Here is a 24,404-nt window from a genome sequence, read left to right as displayed (position 1 = left end):
CTGTGAAAATTATGCCAACTTTAACGATTCTCGCACATGCGAGTTTGTATGCACACTTGAACGACTTTGTCTGTACTTTTATGAGATTTTATTAAATTACCAATGTGAGATAAACTGACATAAAATGAAAAATACCAAAAGAAGTCGTATAATCATCGCAATACGCAATTACGCGTATTTTATTCACATTTTGCAAATTCGCTCGCACGCTCATTAAAATAAGTTATGTATATCGAAATAAAACATCTGGCCATCGTTTTCTGCGTTGCAGTCATACCTTATACTAATTGTTTGTAATCTTCTACGACTTTACCAAGTACATCGCAATAAGTTCAGAAATTAACATAATATGCGATGAAAATTGCTCTCCTTCGTACACATATACGATGGTAACTTAAAATAGTGCTTTATACGGTGTAATGTGTGCATCCGTTTACGAATTCTAGTTGTCAGGGCCCCCTCCCCCGTCGTAGACTTTTGTCCATACGCAATTTTGAAGAATGTTTGTCTGTAATAAAATAATAAACAAAAAATATGATTCATTTTCAGATAAAATGTACAGGATGTCACAATATGTGTTAAATAGTATTCACTTCGCTACTCCACCCGATCATGATGTACAAACATGGATCACACTGTCAATTTAATACACTCAGCTTGACATGTACCCGTCAAACTGAGCTGACTTCGCCTAACTCACACTCCATTTATCACCTTCATTAGACACAATCTCGTTGATCCGCCTTCAATCGACCGGCATTAAAGACCGCCACGCCAAACGACCACCACTAACTGGATTTCTGCTTCTAATTGAATATTTACTCACGCACTTATCGCATAAATTATCAAACGGCTTCGCTACCGAATCCCACCTTGCCTTGTCTTTGCCACTTTGTATAGAGTATCTCGATCACCATCATCGATGACCAAGAATGGCTGAGCAGAGCGCGCAGGAATTCCCTTGTCTCCGATGTCTGCAATAATGCGCGAATTTGTCCCCTCACAACTAGCTATGTTGTGACTCAGATGTCCTCCACTCCACGCGATTAGATGAGATTGGGCGTGGACCAAATTCGATTGCTCCTTCCTAGGATGGCGTGAGAAAATGCCAATCAGGAAACAAAATTTATCGCCGCCGTGTATTGGATTGATTGTGAGAAATGGTTGGTGATGACCGCTCTAGCGATCACCTCCACCACATCCAGCAGCGGGTGATTTTGATTGGATGAAATTATTACCATTAGTCGGAGGAAACGGACAGTTAGATAGTACCTACAAAGCACAAATCAAAACCACACCACCAGCTAGGAAACCGAAAGCCCCGGTTACTTTCTGGGTGGCAGGTGTTCTCCAACTGTTTTGGGACACGGACCATATATTACTAAGAGTTATATACCTAAATGTGACAATGTGATACGTTGTAGTGATATCACTTTTTTTACGATAAATCAAATTTTCTTAGTCAAATGGACTAAAAGAGGTACTTAGAACCATCATAAAATCAAAATGAAAGGAAAAGCTGTATGACGGTTCTCAAAACTTCTGTGTGACCTCCTTAGAGAAGCGTGATCAGAGTGGAATACAACAATGCTGATGAAAATTTTAATAAGCTGTTTTAATGAGAATAACGCAAGCCTAGAATAAAACATGTTAAGTTTTAACAATGCTTTACAACCTACTCACGTCATGACAAAAGCTTCATGTTCACGTTTATTCGAAAAGTATTGAAGTCTTTATAAACATGACAGCAATGACAATTTTAACAAAATTTCTATTTCTATTTCTAGTTTGTTTCAATCCTTGATTTGGCATAATTAGGTACATATTACTTCAGGAATTCGATAGGCGACATTTATTGCATGTTATACACAATAGGCCGTCCCTTAGAGTTCATTCAAATATTACGTAACACAAAATTTAACAGTTTTTGACCCCCTCCTTCCCCCACGTAACAACTTTTGAATAGAAAATTATGAAATTTTGTATATACACCAAAACCTCCATTTAGGTAATGGGTCGGGACTGCCTTAATAGAATTTTTACCTAAATGGATTCATTACCTAAATGGATTCTGTTTATTACCTAAATGGAGTACAAGGTTGCAAAGAAGTTTAAGAAGGGACAGTTACTAGGAGATTTAAAGGAGGTCACCCGGAGTTTCAGATGGCTTTCAAGGAGTTTCAGGAGAGGATGGGTTTCAGGAGGGGAGGGGCTTCAGGGGCGTTTTCGGGGGTTTTAGAGAGTCTTAGATCAGAATTGTCATTCAAATGACTAACTGGGCACGAAACACGAAAAACTTTGCAAAATTCCGCCAGACTGAAAAATAATTGAATGTCGGGTCAAAGTCGGGTCAATTTTATCGCATGTTGGACCAACATCGAACAACTGTTGGGTCTATGTTAGGTTTGGTGGCCAAAATAAAAACAGATGAATGATAGGTTGATGTCGGGTTTGACGTCATCAATGCTGGAGCTGATACATATCAATTGAATGATGGAAGGATGGTTGCTTATCTCAATTTTAGCTGGAAATGACGCCGGATACTGACACTTTTCAACACTGTATGGAAGGGGGGAGGGGTGTTTAGGGGGCATATCTCAACATTGCATCCCTCCTCCCCTCCCCCCATAACCCCTTAACACAACTCACTACTTCTTTCCCGTAAACCAACCTTATACCTAATCTCAAGTACTCCAACTGATCTGAACACAATCAAATTCCATTTAGGTAACGTTACCTAAATGGAGGGACCTAAATAGATTTTACCTAAATGGATCCTACCTAAATGGAGGTTTGAGTGTATGTTAAAAGTTCGTTGCTGGAAAATATTCGTTTTAGCTAAGAAATATTCGTGTCAATATTTGAAGTCCTTATCTTAAGGCCAAGTGGTCCCAAGTGGTTTAATATACACATTTTTAATAAAACCGATGATTTTAAAACCCTTAAGGTCTAAAAATGTGCGTAGAATTACCCATTTTTTAGTTTAAAAACCCTAATTAATCCACCTAGCGGTGATGGTGCCTTTCTCGTGCTTTAAAATATCCTTTCAACAAAACTCAAGCGACGTGTTGATGACATTGACATAAATACAAAATGAAAACTGCTTGCTAAATCTACCCAAAATGAATACATTTTATATTAGCATAATATCCAATATTCAGAAAATATAAGACAACGTCTAAAATTCAAACCAAACAAGTGTTATGAAGCCGCGAAATTTCGAAACGTCATTTTAGATTTTCCGGTCATCATTTTTTGACTCCGGATATCTACCTCAACTAAACTAAGCGCCATCTTGAATATTGAGACACCATCTTGGATGTTCTCCAGTATTCATTTTTGGACTCTAAATCCTATAAAATAGGCGCTAACTTGAATACTGGGCCATTATCTTGGATTTTGGACCGCTATATTGGATTCTCTGGTGGACTCCGAACATATTTCCCATACCAAATACACTTATTTTACATAGTGTTAGAGCTCAAAATTCCTTAAAAAAGCCGCCATCTTCTGTTGACGCGATCAAATTCTTATTTTTCCATTCAACGTTGACCCATCCTGCTATAAATTTTCACCTTAGGAATCTAGAATGGTACGATTTGATGAGATCGCTTTAGTTGTGTCTATATTTGGTTCTCTTTCATACATGAGAACTTAGACATATTCGTCACTGTTGTTCATACCTAACGTTTATCAGGCCATTAAACAAAGCCACGATTTAATTTTTCACATGAACGTTGGTTCTGCTACACAACAGCTAGTCTCTAATGGGATCTTAGGCTATTTTCTTACTAACCGTTCATTAGATTATCAAAAAATCTGCGATCTGATGTGTCGTATGTATGGGTTTGGTTCATTTTATATTTGGTAATTTCCGGTGGGATACCCGGATCTGATTCCATGACATAACCGTTTGTCCCAACTATGGTCTGAGATTATTTTATTGCTAATTCTTCACCTTTACCTAATCACCGTGATTTCATCTATCGCATGTATGGGTTTGATTCACTTTTACTTTTAACTACTTTCGAAGCCACAGCTGAACCCGCAACACCACCGGGAATCTAATGTGGTATGGCCCTATTTTTCCATCAGGTTGTCGATAAGTCGTGATCACTCTTGTTAGAGATCACATTCATTTGAACCTTTTCGTCGATATTCGCCCTATTTGTCTCCAACATTCGCAACACAAGCAATCAAATTACTGTCCGAAACAAAAATGTCAAACGAATGCACTTCACGACAATAGCGGCTTCGGGAGACGGTTCGGCTTTTGTTATTCTTGTCTTCTTCCATAATAAGAGCTATGTTGCCCATCTGTGTGTCGTATTCAATGCAACATGCAAGAATAAACTAATATTAACATTCATAATCGGAATTGGCTGAAAATCTATGCGTAAAGCTAGAATTAGACAAATGTCATCGTGTCAGATGACATTAATTTGACCCTTTCTTATGTTCATTGATCTTAGTTCTACTGCTCGTGTTGTGTGTAAGAGGTAACGGTAGCGCACGAATGTAACAAAGCAAGCTGACACCCGACTGCGGCAGCGAAATGAAGACAGTAAAAAGTGTCGAATGTTTACAAGACTGGTCGTGATATGATGTACCGCATCCATGGGCTTGGTTAAATTTTACATTTAACTACCCGGATCTGATTCCGGGTAACTACCGGCTTAACCAAATATGGTCTGACATTATTGTCTTGTTAACTGCTCATCGGTTAACCAAAAACGCTGCAAATTGAAGGTGTCACATGCAGGGTTTGACAATTTCGACGGGACTCTCGGAACCAATTCCGGAACACTACCAGTTGTCTCTAGTGTGATCTAAGGCTGTTCATCAGGTTATCGCAAAAGCCACGATTTGATGTGTCACATGCCTGGATTTGGATTACTTTTACATTTGGTCTCTTCCGGCCACTCAAAACCGATTCCGAAACACTTGCTGGCCGTTCATTAGGTAATCTTAAAAGCCGCTATTTGATGTGACGCATGTACGGGTTTGTTTCTCTTTCAGATTTGACCACTTCGGCGGGAACCCTGGAACCGGTTCCGGAACACTACTGGTTCAAATATGGTCTGAGATGATTTTCCTGCTCATTGTCCATCAGGTAATCGAAAATGCCGTGGTTTGATGTGTCGCATGCATGGATTTGGTTCAATTGTATATTTGGCCACTTCCAGCGGGACACCCAGAACCGGTTCGGGAACACTACCGGTTCAGATATAGTCTTGGACTATTTTTCTGCTTACCGCTCACCAGGTTATCGAAAATGCCATGGTTTGATGTGTCGCATGCATAGGTTTGATGCATTTTCATATCTGGTCCCTTCCTGGGGTACCGTTCCGGAACACCTTAATGGCCATATCTCCGGAACGGCTGGACCGATCCCAACCATTTTCAATAGGAAACAATGGGACCAGATTCCGCGTCGAATGAACCGTCGGCCATTGAAATCGGTTGAGGTTTACTGCCAAAAAGTGATGTGAGTTTTTTTGTACACACTCACACATACATACACACACGCACACACATACACACACACACACATACACACACACAGACATCACCTCAATTCGTCGAGCTGAGTTGATTGGTATATATGACTCGACCCTCCGGGGTTTCTATCAAAAAGTCATTTTTGAAGTGAACATATAGCCTTTCCAGTACACTTAGTGTACGAGAAAGGCAAAAAAAAAACTACTTAAAACTCAGCATTGAATTGCTCGATAACTTAAAACTGAGTGCAGATAGCACAATGTTGGCCCTTTAGGGTCCTAAAATCATATTTTTTTTCTGACGAAAAAAGTTACATGTTTTTTGGCCCCATACAATTTTGACAACTTTAGGCCCTTTGAGGGACCACTTAGTCCACTTAGATACGGATTTTAAATTTTGACACAATCATTTTTTAGCTAAAACGATCATTTTCCAGCAACGAACTTTAAACATTTACAATTTTTGCAAAATAAGGGATGGTCTAACCCACAGGTACCCGAGCATTTATAAGGAGAATTATTTTTGGCTGAATATGGGCATGAGTATTCTGCTTCACGAACTCAACATTGACAGTGTTTTGATTCATTTGGATTCATTAGCTATTCTCCAGAGGAATTGCTGCACAGTTCCATCAGAAGAAAGAGTATTCCAACAGCAGCGCTAAAAGTAACAGGTACCACTCACCCGAGCACCGGAGAAAATAGCTGAAGAATACCAAACTGAGGTATGGAAAACCGAATACCTACAACCTGAATGAGGTATTAAGTAACCCTGCATAAGAGGTAAACTACTTAAAATAATAACTGGTGTGTATTCTGTGCAGAATGCGTGAAAAATGACATCAGGTATGCCAATACCTAAATAATAATCGGCGATTTTTGCATAATTGAAAAATACCTCAACACCAAACCAATAACTCGTTGAGGTATTTTATCAATACCTACAAAATACCAAAATATGTTATTGTAAATACCTGGATTACCGACCAGGTCTTGGTATGATAGGGGCTGTCCATAAACCACGTGGTCATTTTTTTTGGGACTTTTCAACCACCCCCCAACCCACCCCCCCCCCCGCGTGGTCATTAGTCCATACTAATTTTTTATTGGTCCACAAAGAGTTTACAAAATGGTTATTGGCCGAAACACCCCCCCCCCCCTAATGACCACGTGGTTTATTGACAGCCCCATACCTGATTTTGGTGTGCTCCACTTATGTGTCAGTTATGCATTGCTGCTCGGGAAATGTAATGGCAAATATTACGAACAATCCCGACTAGATGAGAAAATCAAAATTATTACAGGTTGTGTTATTTTGATACAATGATCAATGTTACAACGGTTGTTATAAAACATGTACCGTTAGTAGTTAACATAACATACATTCTAACCATATTCGTTCTAATTAAAACAAAAATATAACAAGTTTGAATATGACAATAACAGGATTATATCAACTTTGTTTGCTCAAACTTGCGTAATCAGACTAACGAGTCATGAGCGAGAAAAATGCACATATGACAATGCAGCTCGACACGAGCAGAAGAGAAATACATCCCCTGAAGGCAGAAATGGCAGCATGAATAGGCTGTTGAAGTGCAGGAAATTATCCATCGGAATGATATGCGGAGGTTTTATGCCACCAGCAACGGAGCACGTGGATTTTTTAGATTGGAACAATGAAGCTGTACACAGGACAGGATTAACAAAGTTAAAGACGGTTCCACCACCAATATTAGGGTAATTTTCCAATTGTTGCACGGCTAAAAACTCGCCTATTGTTGCACACTCCATGTTATTCTAATGAGGTGTGCAACAATTGGCGAATTTTTAGCCGTGCAACAATTGGAAAATTACCCTATTTATTATGGGGAAATTCAGCCCGAGGCTCGTTTATCCCCGACCACTAATATTGAATAAGATGTAGATGGCTTTACACGGCCTGAACATAATAAGGCATCTGTTAAAAATGAGGTCTTGGGTGAACTTCTTAAGCGTGGAAGAGAGCAGTTGCATTAATTCACTATATCAAGTTGGTTTCCATCACACTCCTTTATTACACCACTCAACCTAACTTCCAGAAGGTTTGACGGTTCTCAGGTCACTTGACTGTTGTAAAACGAGCAAAGAGAGGACTGCAACAAGGTTGGTAAAGCAAAAGATTTTTTTTTTGTCTTTATCTTGCTTGTGTGTGATCTATCAAGTGACTTTAGAATTGTCAATCACTTTGGAGGTTAGGTATCGTCAGGTATCATGGTAAAATCAGAGCTGGTAACTCTGCTTCAAAAGGTAACCGATATTCAGCGCCCCCTATACTGGTAGGTCCCCAAGGAAATGACTTCGCCATTGCGCCCAATTGTAAATTATTTCAGGAAAGCCTCTCCATGCATTATTATTTCATGAGATTGTTTAGAAATTATCGTGGAAGGAACATTCTTGCTGGAATTCTTTTTATGAGTTTAGCAAAAAATCTTCTTAAGATTTATAGGCAATTCTCAAGAATTACCTCCAGGGACACCGCCAGAAATTCTCTTGAGTATTCTTGCTGGAATTTTCAGGAATGTTTACGGAAAAAAGATTCAGGCATAATATGCTAGAATTATAAAGCAAGAATTTCTCTAAAAATCCCCTCAAAATCCCTTTAGAATATATCCCTCTCCGTGGATTTCTTTGAACATTATTTTCAAGGATTCCTCCAAAGATTCTTTCAGAAGGAATTTTCCATGGAACTTCGTCAAGGGTTTCGCAAGAATTTACTCAAAAGATTCATCTTTCTACTGGTACACGGGTTTCCTCAGGAAATTCTCCAACGGATTTTTCCTGGAATCTCTTCAAAAAATCTCAATCAAAATAAAAAAATGTTTCTGATTTTTTCTAAGAATTACGGAGGTATCTTCAGGCACTCTCCTAGGTATAATCCTAGACATTTATCCAGACATTTACATGTTCCATTATTCATTAATCCATTTATTCAGTGGTTTTCTTGGGCATTTATTTAAAAATTCCTCCTTCAGGAATTCTTTCAGTTTTTTTTTTCAAAGATTCTCTCAACAAACCCTGCAGAAATTACTCAAGAATTTCTCGTTTGAATAACTGCAAAGGGCTCTCGTGTTCTTCTTGGCAGTACTTCAAAGATTGGTTCATAAATTAACTCATTCATTTCCTTCAGTGGTTCTCCGAAGAGTTCGTCTAGGATTTTTTATTGTTTATGTAGGGGCCCATATAGCCGAGGCGGTAAACGCACGGGTATTCAGCATGACCATGCTGAGGGTGACGGGTTCGATTCCCGGTCGGTCCAGGATCTTTTCGTAAAGTAAATATCCTTGACTTCCTTGGGCATAGAGTATCTTCGTGCCTGCCACACGGATATACACATGCAAAATGGTCATTGGCAAAGGAAGCTCTCAGTTAATAACTGTGGAAGTGCTCATAGAACACTAAGCTGAGAAGCAGGCTTTGTCCCAGTGAGGACGTTACGCCAAGAAGAGAGAGAGAGAGAGTAGGATTTTCTTCTGAAATTTCTCCATATAGCAGTTTAAGAATTTGTGTGTACAAATCTCTTCAAAACTTGTATGAGAGATTCCTTCAGAGGGATTTCCGAAAATTCCTTCTGAAAAGCCTCCAGGGATCCATAAGAAGTTTATTGAAGGATATGTCAAAGAACTCCAACCTTACCTTTGTCTGCGATTTCAGCAGACATTTGTTTGGAGATTCCTTCAGAATTTCCTCCAAGGTTTTTCTGCAAGAAATTCCTTCAGATGTTTCTTGTTTTTCTTGGAATTGCTTACAGAATTCGAGTCGGTTTCCACAGTAGGGCGATGGAAGTGCGAGTGAAAAATCCGGGTTCAGAATCGCGCTACAATATTCGTTGGTCAGTCGGTTTTCTCGGTAGAGCCATGCAAGCGCGAGTGTGGAATGCGGAATCAGATTAGCTTGAGAATTTTCGAATGGCAGACAATTTTCAGGTAAGAGTGATGGAAGTGCGAGTGAAAATTCCGGGATCAGAATCGCACTACAATAATCGTAGATCAGTCGGTTTCCACGGTAGGGCGATGGAAACGCGAGCACGAAATCCGGGATCAGTGGTCATCGTGATCAAATAAATCATAATCGTGATGAAGACCGCGACGTGTATTTCCATATAACTAGTGGATCATATCACCTAACAGAGGTGGCTCCTAGATCCACACCTTACCCTACCCTACTAACCACCATTCCTTCCCGTGACAACTGTGGGGATGCTGTGGATTCCACGGTTTCTAGTAGCAACGGTTGTCGAACTAACATTCCTTCCCTTTCCTGATGACCGTAAGGACGTGGCCAGCGCCGTTATTGACTTTAAATAGCTGAACTCTCGAATTGTGCACATTGAGAATGGTTAGCTAGTCCCAAGCTTTCACATTCATTGGCTCTCTGTGCAACTTCGATTGTTCTGTTCGATCAAATTCATCAGCGTAAACCGACACTCAATTCTTCAGATTTGTGCTCTTGAAAATTCGAGATGTGGCTTCGTCATATCCTAGGAACAATCCTTCAGGAATTTCTTATAAATTCATTCAGGGATTCATTAAAGATTCTTCTGAAAATCCCTGGAAGAATATCTGAGCAAATTCTGCACGGATCGCTAAAGACATCCTAGGAGATAGTTCTAATGGAACTGCAAGACCAATTTCTTTAAAAAATCCTTGTAGGAATTTCTACAAAAATAATTAAAGGAAATTCTCAAAGAATTCTTCCAGAAACCCTGGGAAAATTTCTCAGCACTTCCTGTTTTTCGTAAAGTTATGTCAAGACATTTTTAGAAGAATTTCTGAAAATCTCCTTGAAGAAATCTCTTGCTGAAATTCATAAAGAAATCCCTGTGATTCTGAAGAAATCTCTGGGGATAAAAATATCTCCTCAAAGGAATTTCAGAAGGAATCTCAGTAGAAATTTCTTAAAGAAACCCTGAAGAGTACTGTTAAGGAAGGACAATTTCCCCTGAAATGTGAGCTGGAGCCTCTCATTCTATGAAGTTTTGCGAAACTCCACAGCACGTTTGAATGAATCTCTGGAGGAAAAAAAATCCCCGGAAATTCTTGAAGAAATCCCAGGTAGATTTTTAAAGAACTTCTTTAAGAAACGTGTCGGTAAATCCTTGGTAAAATACCTAGAATAACAAAAAATGTGAGGATATTTTTAAGAAAATTCCTGGAGAAAACATTTAATAAAATGCTTGAAGGTTTTTATGAAAGTTTTCTTGGAAAAATATGTGGTAGAACTTCGGAAAACAAAATCCAGAATACAAGACAAACGCATTATTAATCGAGAAAGATACCCAGAAAGAACTCGTGAGATAGTTTTTAAGAAAATTCCGTACAAATTCCTAAGAAATATTATTGAATAAATTTCTTATATGATTCGTGGAGAAATTATTGGAGTTATCTGCTATTGGAGGCTCGACTGTTGGGATTCAACTTTCTCTTAGAAACGGCTACGCAGTCTTTTAACAGTGAAACGATGTTTATTAACTGCCCAACGTTTCGACACGGGATTAGTGTCTTCATCAGGGGAAATTAACTTGGTCGTTCTGGTCTTGTGTTTTGTCTAACTGTAACTGTCCTGGTAATGTTTTTTGGTATATGACTTAATGAATTGTTTTAACTTTTAACGGACAATTGGCAATGGCGCAATTTCGCGTTTAGAATCTCCCCAGTTTTGTTCGAATATTACGAATTTCTGAGGGAATATCGAGAAAATGTTCTGAAAAAAAAACAATGTAAGATCTTATTAGAGAATCTTAGAGAGTATTTCTGAAGAAATCCCTTATGAAATTATTGATAATTAGTGGTGAATGCCTTTTCAGGGTTAAGTCTCTCTAACGAATCCCCATAGAATGTAATTCTTGGTGGAGTTTCAGGAATACCCTATAGACATACACCTAAAAAATCTTGAAGAGGTTATATCAGAAGAAAGCCCTGGAGAAATTTCTTGAAGAATTCCTGGAAGAATGTCTGAAAAAAAGGAGAAATTTCTGTAAGATACTTTGATAGATTTGAAGGTCAAATTCCTGTAGTAATTTCTGAATGAATCCATTGATTAATATTGGAAGAAATCCATAGTAGATTTTCTTGGAATCCTTGGAGAAATTTATGGAGAAATCTTAAAGAATCGCTGATTGAATTTCTGAAGGAATCCATGTATGATTTCTTTCCTGACAAAATCTTTGAAGGATTTTTTTTATTAACCCTTTGCAAGCTTTTCTGAATGATTTTGTGAAGAAATTTCTAATGGATCTTCTAACAAAAATTCCGATAGAAATTCCGGGGAAAATTCTAAAGCGATGTATGGAGCCTTTCCAAAAGGATTTCTTGAAGGATAATTTAAAGAAATCCATGGAGCAATAAAGAAAGAAATCTCCATGAATTTCACGACAATTTCGAAAAATAATTCCTCTTCCGCTCTGACATTCATGCACAATGCATACAACTGAAATGTCAGTGTCAAGCCTTGGTTGAGAAACACTGTTCCACCACCTATCTAGGCAGTATTTCCTTTCAAATCGTGAAGATATAAACACACAGCCAAAAAAGTGAATAAAACTCCCAAACAACACGCTTAAGCTCTTCATCAACAACGGCGACGACGAAACAACCCACAAAAAAAAACGAAACGAATCAAACAATCATGAGAAATTTGAATATTTCCGTAACGCAGCGTGGAGTTGGCACGCGGAAGAAAACAATCGCCTCCGTTCGTCGCGCCACCATCGTCCATCCTCATCGCGATCGCCACGGTTCCAACAACGCACGATGAGTAGGTACATATTTAATCGCCGCTAGACCGCGAGCGTGTAGACAGCAGCAGAAGGTTTCGATGGTCAACTGGGGGAACCGCGTGGCCGGCAGGCCGGCCGGCCATCACCTTTACGCTGCGGCGAAAGACGAGGGCGTTACCACCGCGTAATGTCTCGATTTCACCTCCGGAAGTGGTCTCTCGTAAGATCCCGCATCGAGTCGCATTTGAAACATCTCACTTTCCTACGATCTTAAGACAAATCGGCCCAAAAATGACTGTCGATGCTTTCGATCTTTTTCTTGGAACGGAAACAATTGATCCCACAGTCTGAGGATGGTGTGGTTTCGGAGTCCAATGTATGCTGTTGTATATTAATTATTCTACTCCAAGGCCTCCCTCGGTAAAAATTCATTCACGTACCAAATCGGCAGCGCTGTTCATCGCGTAATGTGTTAGATCCAGCTACTTAGTGGAATACGTCGGCGGACTACTAATTTCGATCGATTGCCAATAGCTTGTTAGCTTCGGGAAAGTGCAATGAGTTTTGAAAGTTGCTCTATGACAAGAGATGTCGTGATATTACGTTTAGGCATATCGGTAAAATAAATTTGGGCATGGGAGTCCGTCACATTTTCGCAATCTCCTCACAAAGTTTTGCACACCGTGCATCGTTGCTTTGATCGATCAAGCTGATCAGCTTTCCAGGAAAATGCTTCTCGCCTATTGTACCATTGATCATTTTGTCAGGGGGTTCGATTTGGGTGTCCATTTTTAAAGACATAAAGATCTCCTTTTCTCGTCAGCACATCAAGAATTGTTCAGACGTGGAAGCTTTACTAGTAGAATTTTTGAACGGTCTGTTATTTTTTATTTGGTTTTAGCATTTTTACACCAAAATCTGTTATGTATTTCTAGTGATTTGTTTATGATTTGTCGGCAAAAGCCTTAGCACGATAACGATCACATCTGTCTTGCTTTGTAGAAACATCTCTACAGATGATGTCCTGACTGGCCTTTCTCAAAAAACCTAAGCGAGTTTCTTTGTAATCCATTACGAATAACACTAGTTACCAACATGTTTGAACTAGGTAAGCTGATGATCATTTTTAGTGTAGAATAATGGCCTGAGTTCGAAAACGTGAGGGAAAAAAATTACAGTATTTAGATTGGATGTTTTTTTTTCGGCTTTCCATAAAAGACTGTCGATTTGAAATTGATTTTTATTTTATTTTAACCCTCTAATACCCAAATTTTTGATTTTGACCTAAATATCATTTTTCGTCATGTAAAATCGATTTAAACATGTTTTGGAAGATGATTCTTTTTAATTCTCGATTTCGTGAATTTCAGTTTTTGATTTTTCTAATTTTTATTTTTGCACATTCCCACACTTTTATATTTTTTCTGGAAGCCTATTTGGGGTACGGATTTTTTGAGATGAAAACATTTTGAGATTTTATGATTATTGTTGAAATATTTTTATTTTAAAATTTTTTCATGGAAAATTTTATTTTCCGTGTAATTTTAAGGAAAATAATTTTAGAGTGTATTCGATTCCCTTAAACTATTGAACTAGGATAGAATGATTTGGGAAAAATTTAAAATATGTTAATTGTAGCGATTCAAAGCAAAATAAACAATGACTTCTGAAAGGTGACTAAAACATCAATTTTTCAATGATTTTTAAAAAATGTAAGTATGCTTCAAAATACACCAAAAATTATTTTGAGATGTACAAAACAGTCCTAAATATCAGCCAAAAATATAAAAATTTTGATTTTCCACGAAACAAAAATTACAAAAATGCTCAAACTATACCCCGTCTAAAGGCGGGATTGGGTATTAGAGGGTTAAGGCAAAGTTGCTCCATTCATACATTTCTTTTTCCGTAACCAATACTGTAACCGTAACCAATACTGTAGCTGGCTAACACCTGAAGCATTACATTGAGAAAGAGTTTTTTTTTATTGATTTTTTCTTACTGGAAAAAAAAAATAAAAATCATCATAAATTTTTGGAAATTTTGCTCAAATTTAAGGAGATTGGCCTATATAATCACCAATATCTCAAATCCCACTGATTTGATGCAAAAATTATGTTCAGATGATCGAAACATATTATATTCAGCTTTTTATTTACGGAAAATATTGAAAATTGGTTTTAGTAAATTCCATATTTTAAAAACTGTAGTGCTCGATTTTCAGAAACAACTCAAAAACTGTTCTACTTAAAATTTGATGAAAAACGATCTGAATATCAGCACATAATTATGCATTGAAGAATTTAGTTGTTGATAGAAGATCACGACTTTCGTTTTATTTTGCTGTACGAGTGTAATCAACAAAATTCTTAGCCGGTGTTCTTATGAGACCCACTAATGTAAGAGTGGTTTGCAATGCTTGGAAATTGGTTCGTTATTAGAAAAATATCTGAAGGATTTCTTTTTCTAGCTCCTCCACATTGTGCAGTATTATCCACCAACATTTCACCTGGACATGGAATATTAAACGAACGATTGCAATGTTTTGCCTTTCTCGTTCACCTAAGTGTTCACTCAACAAACGAATTTTCGATAGAAGGCTCTCAGGGTCAAGTCACATATACCAACCAACTCAGTTTAACGAATTGAGATGAAGTTTTTGTGTATGTACAGTGTATCAAACAATTGTCCGTACAGCAATTTTTTCGTCAAAATATTTTATGTTTATAACTTTTTTATACGCCAATCAAAAGCGATGAAATTTTGAACAATCATAATCAATACACAGGGGATACTCAAAATAACTGGGACAGGCAAAATTTTCACTTTTCAAAAAATGTTCAACTGGCTGTAACTTTTCGAAAAGGGCATCAAATATTCTCAAATTTTTAATGTGAGTTTACCAACTAGTTGTGTATCAGTGGTTCAATTTTGAAAAAGATCGGGCTATTCTACACGAAGAAATAAAGGTTCTTGAAAAAGGTATAATTATTCGATAGTCAACTTTGAGCTGTTATATCTCCGGATTCAATGAACCGAATGCAATAAAATTTTGATCATTTATGACTTATATAATGAGCTATTAAAAACTTTTGACTAAACTTAAAATTCTTTACACGAAACAAAATCATAACGATTAGATTATTTTTCTAATATAACACCAATTTATACAAAACTTCATCGTCGTTTCAAAATTCGAGATAGTAATTATAGTGCATTTAAATTCCCTCTAATTGACTTGAATATATTTATGTTTCAAAGGAAAGCAACTAAATAGCCGGCATTAAATTGAAAAAGTAATGGGATGCATATGAAAAATGTATAAATTTACTAAAAAAAACATAGAATAAATGAAAGTGCTATAACTTTTTTTCTTATTAATAGTTTCAACTTAGGTTAACTGTTTTCCAAATTTAATTATATAAGTCATAAATGATCAAAATTTCATTGCATTCGGTTCATTGAATACGGAGATATAACATCTCAAAGTTGGCTATCGGATAATTATACCTTTTTCTAGAATCTTCATAACCTCGTGTAGAATGGCCTAATCTTTTCCAAAATTGAACCACTGATACACAACTAGTTGATGAACTTGCAGTCAAAATTTGAGAATATTTGATGCCCTTTTCGAAAAGTTATAGCCAGTTGAACATTTTTTTTAAAAGTGAAATTTTCACCTGTCCCAGTTTTTTTTAGTATCCCCTGTATTAAGGCTCCATTGGTAAAATCTTGAGCGAGATTGAATAAGTTTTCTGAAAGTTATAGAACTTTTAGTAAAACTTATAAGATTTATAAACGAGTTTTTATAATATTATATCTTAAAATGTACTTCATGAAACTTTTTCTTTTTTTTGTTGTGTTACAGCTTTTATCTAAGGCTTCCAAATGCAGCATTGTTTGAGGTTTTATAATCACGATAAAAAATAAGAAAAATCTGTATATGTTCAGAGTATTTTTTTGAATTTTGTCATGTTTTGATCAATAAAAGTGCCAAGTGGTTTCAATTTCTTAAAACTTTAATAATGTAATATTTGTATACAGGACCTACTAAACTATAGATGCAGAGTAGGTCCTATGTATTTTTCGTTCAATTAATGCATTTTTATTAGTGGCAAATGCTTGGCAGATTATATTTGCAAAATATGGTAAACTTATAAACATCATCAACTACATAAGCAGATTTTTCATATTTTTTTGTAGTGAACAAATTAACCACAACAGGATTGTGTATTGAATATGCATGTGTTAGTTTGAAAATATTCCATGCAATATTCTTTGAGATATAGATAAATGAAATTATGTTTAAGTCAAGTTTTACTAAAAGTTCTATAACTTTCAGAAAACTTATTCAATCTCGCTCAAAATTTCACTAATGGAGCTTCAATATTTCAGCGTTTTTGATTGACGTATAAAAAGTTATGAACATTTGAATGAAAAAAATGTTTGATGAAAAATTTGCTGTACGGACAATTGTTTGATACACTACTGTATGTGTGTGTATGTATGTCTGTGTACAAAAAAGTTCACTCACTTTTAAGGCAATTCCCATTGACCGATTTTTCGGATTAAAGCTCGAGTCAAACCACATTGTTTGCTATTAAAAATGGTCCGGAACGGTTCCGTAGTTATGGCCATTTTAGTGATCCGGTCCAGCACCGCTAGAACTGGCCGTATATAAAACTGAACCAAGTCCCATCAAGCGACACATCAAACTGCGCCGATTTGTGTAGCCTTTAGCATGATTAACGACGAATTCTGTGCGGAAATCAACACTGGAGACCGGAAATTCCACGATGTCAGCCCAAAATTCAATTTGGCAGCCTAATATTCAAGATGGCGGCTCAAAATTCATGACGGCGGCCGTTTAATGAAGTTTTAGACTCTAAAACCATGTAAAATGGGTATAGCTGGTATGGGAGAGACTTAAATCCAAAGTGGCGGCTCAAATTGTAATATAGCGACTTTTTCTGAGGGTTTGAGGCTCAAACATCAAAAGCCAGATAAACGATAAATTATCCTAGGTTAAAATACTCAAATATAAAAATATAAAAATTTAAAAAAAAGATAAACGATATGGTTTCTGGTGTCATGAAATGGATCTCTATTGAACGTATGAAAGTGCGATATTCATCAACATGTGACTTTGTTTTGTTGAAAAAGGTTTTCAAAGGCACGAGAAAGGCGCCATCACCACTAGGTGGATTAATAAGGTTTTTTTTTTTCAATATTCAATTTAGAAATATCCTTAGAACATAAACGCATTAACGTTGAAAGAGTTTGTAATATACCTTTTTGGGCAAGTTATTTTATGCACTTTTTTATGCCTTGCATGAACAAAAGGAGAGTTACGGAGAGCCAATATTGTGCATAAGAAAAATGTCACTATGATGGTAACTATGGCAATGGCGAACAGGGGGCGTTTACAAGGGAGAGAAAAGGGAGGGTACAGGGGCGTTTTAGCGGGTTTACAAGCGTTTCAGCAGGATACCCGGAATTCTTAAGGGTGTTTCAAGGATTCCCAGGTTCCGGGCGGTCTCTGCACTTCAGGAGGTCTCAGGAAAGTACCAGGGGGGCCTCAAGAGCGCTTCAAGGGGTCTCAGGGGTTCCAGGAGTTCCAGTGGTTCTCGTAGGGTTTCTATGAAGATTTAGGAGCATTTCAGGAAGTTTCTGAGAGTCTAAGGTGCATTGCATGGGGTTCGTGTGGGTTTCAGGAAGTTTTAGATGATTGTTTGGTGGATTTCAGAGGCGTTACGCAGGGATTATCGGGGATTTATAAGGGTATCAGGTGCACTACGCGGGGTTCGGGTGCGTTTTAGGGGGATTTCTGGGGCATTTCATGGAGCTTCAGAGAATTTTTGGCGGGCTTCAAAGGCGTTATACCGGCGTTTTCGGGGACATCAGAGGGTACCAGGTGCGTTAACCCTCAAGTGATCGCGCTGTTGAATTTTGTACAACAGGTTGAAAAAAATCCCGCTTTTTTACTAAGCATTAGCGTGGTGCTGGCGGTGGTGGACAACCGCGCGAGTTACGGAACGTTGAATTGAGTCCGAGAGGGTTTTTGAGAGGGTTTCCGAGGGGGCCTGGAGTGGCATTTCAGGAAGTTCCGGAGGATTTTCAGAGACCCCTTCATGAAAACCCTTGAAACCCCTTCAAAACGCCCCTGAAATGCCTTAAACGCCACAGAAACCTTCATCATTCTATTGAAATGCCCTTGAAACACTCTTAAATGTGTTCCAGACAAACACTAACTAACAATTTAACAAAGTTAAATTTGGATAACAATACTCCTCGAAATAATTGCCAATGGATAGATGAAGAATGAATCATAGATTAAAATGTTGTCATTTGGAACTCCAATCATTACAGCGATTTATTAAAGCTAAACAGTCTATGGTGTAGAGAAGGACAAATCTCTGGCTGTTATATAAGCAAATGAAATGAAATTATTTACGTATACAGTGTAATTCGTATCAACTACCTATCAATCCAAGAGGGGATGATCACTAAGCACTAGTAGTCAATGAATATTTCTGCAGTATAGTCAGGAAGAACAGCTTTTGAATAAAAGAATGCAAAATGTCTGATTGAAAAATAAGTACTCAAAGATTTGATCATTATTTCAATAACAAAACTTAAAAGAACAGCCTATAAATTTAAGAAGGAGAAAATCTTGAACAAGGAATTAAACTAAATTGCCATTAAATATCACATAAACACAACTTGAAACTACTGCATTTAGCAGCCTATCAACAAAAGTAGGAAAAATTTCCTATAGAAATATTAGTGACTGGAATTCATATGATTTATATAACAGTACTATAATGTTTCTATCAATGAGCATCAACAAATACTCATCAAATACTTTTTCTTATAAGTGAAACACACCAACTGAGACTACTAAAATTTTTGATCATTTGACCTTTCGTCCTTCGTCCTTCTGCCCTAAAGCCAGTTTTCAAGCCTAGGCAATGACTAGATATGAAGGTGTGCGAAGTTGTCACTTTCCGGGTAACAATTTGATGCTCTACAAACATTTGAACAAAAGCTGAGCATAAGAGGTACAATCTTTTATTCAGCTCCTAAACATCTAATTTTTGTGATTTTATTCAACCTTTAGCTGATTCGAGGTTCTTTGAAAGGCTGTTTTAAGGTGAATATATAACGAAGCCACACCTCGAATTTTCAAAAGCACAAACCTGAAGAACCGAGGGTTAGTTTGCGCTGAAAAGTTGATCGATTGGTCACCACCAGCGGGTCACCAATCGATCAAATTTTCAGTGCAATCCGTCTTTTGGTTCCTCAGATTTGTGCTCTTGAAAATTCGAGGTGTGGCTTCGTTATATATTCACCTTAAGGTGAAACATCAAGAAATTCCATTGCAATTTTGCATACAAACTTGAGAGGTACAAATCTGACGAACGATGCATCGAACCAAGCCGCACTTGTTAATCCTGGCTTTGCTCACTTCCAAAACGAAGCAGCTTTTCCAAATCGAGTGCGTTTACGAATTTTTACACTGAAAATATATTTTGTTTCATTGTACGAAATCGCTCGTCATGTTTACAAATGCCATTCGTTGTTTTCTGCAACGAAAAGCTTCGTAATGTGCATGAGTTCTTTTCGTACAAAATTGCTCCGACACATTTTTCTGTCTCTTTTTTTTTGTCGGAATGACAATAAACATGCTTAAAAAAAGACCACACATTCGTCCATTTGGATATCACAGGCTTCGAATCACGTATCTTCTGAATGATACCTACCAGTGCTAACCACCCATCTGTGGGCGCTTGTTGAAACCATCCGAAAACAACCAGAACGCTTTCCACTTTGGTTCTCTTTATAAATAACTTTTACTTCCAACCGAGTGCATGTTTCCTTTCCTCTTCTCGCACACGCACCGGCATATGCTCATGAAAACAGGTTGCTTTGTTTTCTCTGCGATCCAATCAATCGTCAGTGATGACTGCAAAACTTTGTTGCATTCTACGAAGCAAAATTTTCTTTTTACGCATGGTTAGTAAAAAAGTTTGACATTTGTATGTTTTGTTTTATTCTACACAGCTGGAGCTAAAATCTACGAATGAGCAAGTTGACCGCGTGTCGGATTCGTGATTTCGTACATGATACTACTCCATTTGTATTGTTTCAGCATGGTGGTACGAATGGACCGTACATTATACGCAAATTGCTTTCAATTTACGAAAACTAGTGTTACGAAACATATTCGTTGAGGTTTAACGAAAGAATATTCTGAGTGTAAGATTGGTGCTCCTAAAATCGTGAGTAGGGGTTCAAGTCGGCCATTGTGGCAGCCATATTTGTATCCTCTGAAGTTTATCCTTAAAGCTTAATATGCGCTTAATAAGTAATTATTTAAATTTATTTTTACCAGAAGAAATGATTCGGAATGTATAAATTATATCTGTGGGAAAAACTGAGAATCGAACTCGGACCTCCTGATTCATAGTCACTCACCTTAGAACCTACACCACACACAATTGTATAGTATCCTCGAAAACAAGAGCATTACTTGTTGTGTCTGAATTGTGAAGATCGTTAGTTGAACTAAGCGGCTTAGTCTAAGCCTGTATTGATGCTAAAGAAGCGATGAGAACTTCACGAAAACATGCTTGGGTCAGCTGTCAAAAAATATTTGATTAAAGGTTGAACAACACATTAATTCTGCATGTTGGTGTATGCTTTAAAGCTGGTTACACATATGAAGAATATACTAATCAACTTGATATTCAGCCCATATCTGTATTGCTGATTATAGAGATGGAACAAGCCATACCCCAGACAAATATTCAGCTGTCATTGTGTACAGCCACTGATACCATTAACCAGCCACTATTCAGCATTCATAGTTACTTGGGATTGTCAATTAGGCAATTTCACTTATTTTGCTTTGATTGTTTGTCAGCACTTGCGCTTTCGTTTGCTACGAAGACCTTTCAGGGTCATATAAAAAACATAGGTTCAACTACACATGAGGGGGTTAGAAGCAAAGGGTGTAAGTGACTAATCCCTGTTTCGAGTAAATGAGACTCAAAGATTTCACCAATGTTTCATGCCATATAAAATGTGAGGAGTTTCAATCTAACGATCGTGTAAATAATATCACAAAAGTTCAGAAAAGCTCAAAATCTTAAGATATTTTTAACATGCTCAGTTGAAAAACGTCACTTACACCATTTACATGTAGGCCCCTTGCATGCAAATATTTGGTAATTATTTTTATCAATATCTAGGCTGATACTAATATCATTTTGACTTTTTGTCCCCCTCCCCTCTTCATAATGTTTTGGCTATATTTTAAATTTTGAGGGGGCAGATAAAAATATTTAACACAATATCGCGTCTTGCTAAAAATTCTTTAACAAATCTGATGAGTTTTTAATATTTTTTAGATTAAATGCTTTATTATTTTTATTCCCCCTCGACCAGCCATAGAAATGGTGGACAAAAAGTAAAATAAATATTTGTAACGGCCTTAGTTACGGGACCTTATCCATAAACAACCATGCGTCTCCATTGATATTGAAATCATAAAAAAAAACTAACAAGTAAACCAAAAATGTGGAAAATTACGGGAAAAAACCCAAGGAATTTTATCAATAACTAACTGTCCCGGCAAACGTCATGCTGCCTACCTACTGTGTTTTTGACAGGCAGCTCTGTAAAAAAATGCCCCGTAAAATGAAATTTCAAACTTTCTCGTTTTCAGTAAGTTACCGGTCGATTTTTTAATTTTTTTTTCGTATGAACACGTCGCAGCCCTGCACGAATGAAACACTGAAAGAATGGTGTAGATCCGTTGGTCCGTTCTCGAGCCTATTCGTGACATAAAAACACCATTCCATTTTTATTTATATACAGTGTATCAAACAATTGTCCGCACAGCAAATTTTTGGTCAAAATAATTTTTCATTCAAATATTTACAACTTTTTTATACGTCAATCAAAAACGCTGAAATTTTGACCAATCATAAACCATATATTGCAGCTCCATTGGTAAAATTTTGAGCGAGATCGAATAAGTTTTCTGAAAGTTATAGAACTTTTAGTAAAACTTTTAGGATTTTTGAACACATTTTTAAAACATTATATCTCAATATGTAGTCGATGAAACTTTTTCATTCTTTTTTTGTTACAGCTTACACCTAAGGCTTTCATATGCAGCTTCGTTTGAGGTTTTATATTCACTACAAAAAATATGAAAAATTTGCTTATGCAGTTGACGGTATTTAAAAAATCACCATATTTTGAACATATAACCTGTCAAACGTTCTCTACCAATAAAAGTGCATTAACTGAACAAAAAATGCATAGGACCTACTCTTCATATGTTGTTTAGTAGGTCCTGTATAAAAATATTACATTAAGTGAGTTTAAAAAAATTGAAAACACTTGGCACTTTTATTGATCAAAATATGATAAATTTCCAAATAATACTCTGAATATATACAGATTTTTCATATTTTTTGTAGTGATTATAAAACCTCAAACGAAGCTGCATATAAAAGCCTTAGGTATAAGCTGTAACACAAAAAAGATCGAAAAAGTTTCATCGACTACATATTGAGATATAATGTTTTAAAAATTTGTTCAAAAATCCTGAAAGTTTTACTAAAAGTTCTATAACTTTCAGAAAACTTATTCGATCTCGCTAAGAATTTTACCAATGGAGCTGCAATATATGGTTTATGATTGGTCAAAATTTCAGCGTTTTTGATTGACGTATAAAAAAGTTATAAACATTTGAATGAAAAATTATTTTGACCAAAAATTTACTTTACGGACAATTGTTTGATACACTGTAGATTTTATGGACTAACCTGCCAGGTTGCTATATAATAATAATAATGATGTTATTCAAAAGTAGTTAAAAACCCGAACTGAGTTAAACAGATTTATCTAGAAACACCCGATTTTTAGTAACAAGTGAAGTTCCTTCTATTCCCACAACAACCATAGAACTATTTCCGGTTTAGACATAACCTTTTTTGTTTGGATCTCCTAAGCTTTCCTACGATGGTGGCAGTATCGTATCTACGGGCACGTCATCAGCAAACAAAGTGGCCTAAATGATATTTCTCGGCACTGGCTGAGCAATATCTGTGAAAAGGAGGACATTTAATAAAGTGCAAGCGCTTCGCAATAGTCTAGTCGAGCCAATCGAGCAACGAACAACCACCGAGATCAAGAAGAGTAGCACACCCGTAAATCGTGGGGGGGGGGGGCGCAAAACAAGATGAATGGCAACAAACTTTGACGATCCGCAACCCCAATCACCCCAGCAACCCTTTCTGTGTGCTGCTCAGTGCGCGGGGAGCAAAAAAGTGAGCGAAGATGATTTTGACGCGGCGGCGATGGCTTAGCAGCATAGTTTTAGGTGACTTCGACCTCGACTACGTGAGCTTGGCTTCATTCGGCTCGACGACGGCCAGTCATTTGCTGGTGGAAGAAACCTACATAGATAGGCATCAGCCAGCGCCAGCGGTGGGTTTGGAGCTGGTCGGTGGAGGCGAATGGTACGGTAGAGGTCGTTCCACATTGGAATCACTTTGATGGGACTTGCGCTCTGCTTGTATCATACACCGGTATAGGTTTTGCGATGTTGGCGTCTGTTTTGTGGGTCTTTTTGTAGTCCGAACCGAGTCCTAATGATTCAGGAACCAGTATACGGTACCGAGTCATATCAAGTTGTGGTAGGTTTTGATTTTGTAAATCTTAGATGACAAGATGTTCAATCTCTTATGATGTTTAACTGCCACCTATGATCCCAAGTGGTTCTATGGTGTAATGGTTAGCACTTTGGACTCTGAATCCAACGATCCGAGTTCAAATCTCGGTAGAACCTGATCGATCTTTTTTATAAGCAACAACAAAAGCATACTGAGAACTGTAGAAACCTAGTTGTAGTCTTCTTGCTATATATCTTATAGTTAAGCTGTTGATTCCCAACCACACCTTCATTAATTTAGTACCGCGTCTCACCTCCTACTTAACATCGGGGAAAATAAAAACACAAAACTGCTCTCTTCCAGGCCGTCGCCACCGGCTATCAAGAAGTAGGGAAGTGAGTGAGTACACACGGGAACCAACGGAGCGTTTTGCCACTTTGGTGTGTTCATTGATAT

The 24,404-nt window shown here is 37.3% G+C and overlaps 1 non-coding gene across 1 annotated transcript; it reads left to right on the top strand.

Moving 5' to 3' along the window:
* Window positions 1-24,052: 24,052 nt before the first annotated feature.
* Window positions 24,053-24,124, top strand: Trnaq-cug (transfer RNA glutamine (anticodon CUG)). The gene has a single exon. It is a non-coding gene; the product is annotated as a tRNA-Gln (tRNA).
* Window positions 24,125-24,404: the final 280 nt, after the last annotated feature.

Source organism: Aedes albopictus, chromosome 2, assembly GCF_035046485.1.
Source record: "Aedes albopictus strain Foshan chromosome 2, AalbF5, whole genome shotgun sequence".
NCBI classification, from domain to species: domain Eukaryota; kingdom Metazoa; phylum Arthropoda; class Insecta; order Diptera; family Culicidae; genus Aedes; species Aedes albopictus.
Note: the sequence above shows the minus strand (reverse complement) of the source record. Positions and strands in the feature narration are given on the sequence as shown.